Consider the following 5,574-nt stretch of genomic DNA (forward strand, 5'->3'; position numbering starts at 1 on the left):
CTCTTGGCGCACAACGGGCACCCAGCCTCTGTTCGCACCATATCCGATCGTCGCTCATGGGCTCTCCCCTGAGCCCCTCTGACCGTACGCCGGCAGAGTGGGGTTATAACCGTGCCAGGAGCTCTCCAGTACTCCCTGACCATGATCACCAAAGACCTCTCTCTAACAAATGATCAAGTGCCTCCTCTTCATAAGTGAGCAGGCAAATGCACACACAAGCACTGCTCTCTGCCAGGAGAGCCCTCACTGACTGTTTAAATTAAGAATCAAGACTGGCAAGCACACTTGACAGTAACACTCAGTTCCAGGAGGACAGAAACACAGATAAAATCTAGCCACTGCTTCACACCAGGAAAGTGATAAATGCCGGTCTTTTGCGTTACGCTGACATGAGTGTTAATAACAGGAGATAAAGGAACTGACCGGCCTCCAGCTGCGTATTAGCGACAGCTGCTTCCAGTTGGTTCTTTGACTCAAGGCTTACCTGGCCCACGGAACTGCTGGATCCTGCGGAGATGAGCATGCCGTTCTCGTCCTTTAGGAAGCTCCTCTGAGACCAATAGGCTGGATCAGAAGCAAAGGCTTTCCTGTGCCCTGGATTCCTAGGGTCACACACGCTTGTGCTGTCGGTGTTCACAGAAGTCACACACCTCCTTCCTGCATCCTTCTCTCTCTGTCTATTAACATTACAATTGTAGTATCAAACTACCAGCAATCAGGCTTTCACTAATAAGTCATGGTTTAGTCTGGGTTTAAACCCAGTTCAAGAGCAAGGCACACCACACCGATGGCTGCTGTGGGATAAGCCTGCTCTTGAACCACGCCGGGTGATGCACAGCCCAGGAGTGAGTGACCTGAACCAACAGGCACATCAGGAACCGCCACTTGCATTTTTCCCTCTGCCTCACGTATGGGTCACCCACACAGCACAGTGCATTGGGAAACGCTTTTTATTTGAGGAACAGCTGTAATTCAGAAGGAACCACAGCACATTTCTCTCCGAGCATCCAAAGGCACTCATTATCGTGACTGCTTTGGTGAGAACAGCATTCCTGCGATGGAAACCTGCAAGTTTTGCACAGAAGACAAAAGTACCAACAAAATAAGAAACAAATGCAATCTTACTACGAGAAATTCTATTATTTCATAGCATTTTCCAACTAGCCTAGACTAAGAGGTTACAAGCATTGCCTAACAACTCACAAGAGACTATGGACTGGCTTCTGCCTGGAGCTTGCTTCTTCCCCACCAGAAGCTAGTTATGGTTGGTTACATGGGAAGGGATGAATTGCAGCAAATAAATGGAGTGCGCTGACAACCCTGAGAGTCATCTTCCATGAGAAGGGGTTCTGATGGGGGATTAAACTACTTAGTTATCTGCGGCCTTATTTGCACGCTGGGCATGTCCTTGTAGTACGATCTGCCCAAGGTCTTGGTCTTTTCTCATGACAAAAGGACAGCAGAGAAGGACAGTAACTGACCTTCATTGCCCTCAAGTCCAAGTATACCAGAATTGAGGTTGATTTGGCCCTACCACCTGTAGGAAACTCATCTGACAGCTACTGGCCTCTTTCCTGCTCTTTATCATTCTGCCTATTTTTAAGTAAAAGAGGCAGAAACAAAGCAGAAAGATGTCAGCAAGTGGGAAGAGATCACTATTTGATCACACAATCAAGTCTAGCAAGATGTGTACACCAATAGCTTGATGCTAATCATTGTTTTAGTTTCAGCTCTCTTAAAGTCTCTAAACACATTTACCATAACATAAATATATCTATTTTGCATAACAAAAATCATCATAACAGAAAAAACTCTCTCTCAACTGGGTTTCTGCTCGTTTCCTACCCATAACACTCTAACTTTGGCCAATACACGGCTGCTGAAAGGTGCTCTTGGATCCACATTTCCTGCATTAGCTGGTTTTGTTACCGTCGAGAATGGCTTTGGTCTTGCGGCTGTAAAGCATGAGGGAAAAATGATCAGCCTTGTGCAATCAAAGCGATGGTTAGTTGTGCGTTATGTTCCCCTCCAAAATTACCTCCTCTTGGTCCGGATGAAGGCAGATGGTAAGGCGTGGCTCTCCCTGCAGCCAGCTGCCTCTGACCTCTAGGAAGGGTCTTGCCGTGTTGGCCTGAGAGAGAATTTCTGGCAACTGCTCTCTGACTCCAGCGAGGAGCACGATCGTTCTGATGAACAAAAAGTGTAAAGCAAGAAGTTTCACCCCATTTTTTAGCCAAGCGGAAGGAAGACTAGAATAATAACAGAACCTACAACTTTAAGTTAAAACCATGCCGGCACTCTGCAGAACCTGATTCTGACACGCTCGTCAGCACCCACAAGTTTCACGTGGCTGACAAAACAGCAGCCTTGCCCTTGTTTTTCCTGAAACGCCACTGCCCCAGGTGACTGAATCTCCAGGGCAACGGCGGGTTACGTTGGACAAAAGGAAGTGAGGATTAAAATGAGGAAGAGAAAGCTACCTACACACCCCTTCCCCCTGGATGGAAGCTTTCAAATGCAGGACCTAAACCTTCCAAAGCCACCTGGGTAAGTTTGCTTCCCTGGAGAACTATGGTTCCCCAAAACAGCACATGGATCACAGAACCACAACAGAAGTTCCCATAACACAAAATTTGACCTGCCTATTTTGAGATACAGAAGTTAGGTAAGAATTTTGGTCCAAAAAGTGGTAAAATGAAAGCTGTGGAATTGCAGACCTCACGCTATAACTTGAGGAAATAATAAAAAGAACAACCCGTAATGTAAATGTTGCCTGTGGGTGGGCACCCAGAGTTGCGTGCAAGATACAAGAGATGACATACAACACACTCTTCATTCCACAGTGACCCAAACAACTTCCAATCATCCGAACCCTACATAACGTACGTCGCTGAATATCTGAACGGTAAGAGCGGCTGACAGGAAAGATACTTATTTCATCCTCAGACACAAACAAACTGTTCGAAGTGGAGTCAACAACAGCCTGGAACACAGAGTTTCCAACTGCACGGGGCAGCTTTGGAGTAGTGACACATTTTGTTCAACTTTTAGGTTCAGCTGTAACGTAAGGTGCAGAGGCTTATTGCAAGTTTTTCAAAGAAGGGTGTGATAAAGAAAGCAGGATTCTTACTGAGCGCTGTTAAACCAGTTAGTAACCCCCGAGAGAAACTAGCTCACTTGGCAGGACTTTTACACTTACCATGAGATGAACGTTCATCGCCTGGTTCAGCTGTGCTGCTGCCGTACAGTTGGCACGCTGCAGGTGCTGGACTAGAAGAATTTCATGAGTCCGTAAAAATTTATCCAAACACTTCTACGAGAAATAACACATTTTAAAACATATATGACGATCCTGCCTCTTCTCTTGGCAAAGAAGGGATTCAGATTTTTTTCTTGCCCACACTTACTTGTTCAGAGTCTGTGAAAGGCAGCCTCAGGAAGTCTCCCACTAGTCCCGTCTCCCGACAGATGTCATACATATCTTTTAATAGCTCTTCCTCCTTTAACTGAGCGGCGTCTTCCTGCAGCAGACCCCAAGCCTCCGCCATGCACCTGTAGTTAATTTTTTGAGATGTAAAGGCGTATTAATAGTATAACTAAAAAGATGCCCCACAATTATTGTGCTCAAAGTTTAAAGTAAATTTAGGGAATTGTGATTTCTAGTGTTTGTTCTCCACCTTTCGCAGTATTTCAATGCCAAAATGGTGGCATATATTTCTTTACCTATTGGACAACAGCACAGTGAGGAAAAGCCACTCTTCACAACTGCTTGAGAATGGTGGCTTCATCACCTGCATGTATCTGAGGGCTCGCCTATGCTCTCCTTGGCACATGAGGGACTGAAGAATTCTCACGTGTTGCCACGACACAGGTTTGATTGTAGCTGGGTGAAAGAGCAGAGCCAGGGAATTCTGCAGAAGGTGGAGATCAGGTTTACTAAGATCACAGAATCCCAGGTTGGAAGGGACCTCAGCGATCATCTAGCCCAACCTTTCTGGGAAGAGCCCAGTCTAGACAAGATGGCCCAGCACCCTGTCCAGACGACTCTTGAAGGTGTCCAACGTGGCCGAGTCAACCACCTCCCTGGGGAGATTATTCCAACGGTGACTGTCCTCAGTGTGAAAAATTTCCCTCTGGTGGCCAATCGGAATCTCCCCAAGAGCAACCTGTGGCCATCCCCCTTGCCCTCTCCATGCGACTCCGTGTAAAAAGGGAGTCTCCACCTTCTTTGTAGCTACCCCCTAAGTCCTGGTACACGGGGATGAGATCCCCTCTGAGCCTCCTTTTCTCAAGGCTGAACAAACTCAGCTCTCCCAGCCCATCCTCGTATGGCAGCTTCCCAGTCCTCTGATCATCCTGGTGGCCCCTCTCTGGACCCCTTCCAGCCTGGCCACATCCTCTTTGTACAGAGGGGATCAGACTGGACACACAAGCACACAACAAAACTGTTCAAAAGTTTCTTCAGTAAGGGTGAATGTCCTTGATACCGGACAGGTAAATATAAATTCTTTACTATTTGCAGGAAAAAAAAAAAAAACAGTTACCCATACAGAAAAAAACCAGAGTCTTTTAAAAGGAGTGATTCACACTTGGCTAGGGTAACCAAATCCCCATAGGCAAACATCACTTCTTATAAATACAAGTTATTCTCCCAGACAGGTTGTATTAAAATTGTGACAGGCAAAGAGCAACCTTCAGCATCAGAAGGAACATGAATTAGATTGAAGAGTCACTTTTGCGGTCTTCTGTCTCAAATCTTGCTGCTAGGATGGTCGTTTGACTATTTAAAGTACCCAAACCACTGCTTTTGAGAAAGTGCTCGACTGCTCTGCTGAAAACAACCTGAACAGATGGCTTTGGCAAGTCACACGTCAAGCATTAACGTTGACTTCTTCATTGTCTTAATCCATTTCCTGTCAACGTAATTAAAACCAAACTGCAGATCATGACGTATTGCTGAAGGTGCTGCTGAAGCAGGATTACAAAAGAAGCTTCCCATGTTTTATCACCTGTTGTTAGCAAAGCACCAGGTTTTTAAAGTCATTTGCTAGATCATAGCCTTGTACTACAACGTATGCCTAACTAAACTGTCACATGCTTACTTCATAGTCCTTGTGGTCTAGAAGCCAAAATCCTTGAATAAGCTTAACAAGGCCCGAAGGGATGGCAAAGGCAGCTGCGAAGAGGTCGACAGAAGATTCTGTTTTGTTCGGAAAGGAATGTATGATGTCTAGCAGCAAGTAAATTGTCCGATATCAAGTATCTAATTAAGGCTAATAAATTTGCAAGACCAACAATTTATCACAGGAAATAATCACATGAAATAATATTATTCCTATGATTAATATAATAGGAATAAATAATAAAAGGAAATAAGAATATCATAGTGGTAGGACGCAGAAAATACTCATGTATTAGTCTTGCCGTTTTACGCTGTTGCAACCTGAAGGTAGTCAGGCCCTAACAACAAAATTGCATTCTGAATAAATAACCAGAAAGACAGACTCTCTGATTTCTCTAAGGAATTCAGAAAGGTTGCCTTTCAATATTTAAACAGTTCCGTTGCAAACTCAG

The 5,574-nt window shown here is 45.0% G+C and overlaps 2 long non-coding RNA genes across 2 annotated transcripts; both read right to left on the reverse strand.

Moving 5' to 3' along the window:
• Positions 1-1,008: 1,008 nt before the first annotated feature.
• LOC142063115 (uncharacterized) lies at positions 1,009-2,162 on the reverse strand. Its single transcript, XR_012662641.1, has 3 exons — positions 2,039-2,162; positions 1,846-1,955; positions 1,009-1,065 (listed from the first exon to the last, which is right to left on the reverse strand). It is a non-coding gene; the product is annotated as an uncharacterized LOC142063115 (long non-coding RNA).
• A 1,251-nt stretch (positions 2,163-3,413) lies between these two features.
• LOC142063101 (uncharacterized) lies at positions 3,414-5,159 on the reverse strand. Its single transcript, XR_012662631.1, has 3 exons — positions 5,103-5,159; positions 3,724-3,911; positions 3,414-3,552 (listed from the first exon to the last, which is right to left on the reverse strand). It is a non-coding gene; the product is annotated as an uncharacterized LOC142063101 (long non-coding RNA).
• Positions 5,160-5,574: the final 415 nt, after the last annotated feature.

The sequence above is a fragment of the Phalacrocorax aristotelis genome, chromosome 11, assembly GCF_949628215.1.
Source record: "Phalacrocorax aristotelis chromosome 11, bGulAri2.1, whole genome shotgun sequence".
Classification (NCBI taxonomy): Eukaryota; Metazoa; Chordata; class Aves; order Suliformes; family Phalacrocoracidae; genus Phalacrocorax; species Phalacrocorax aristotelis.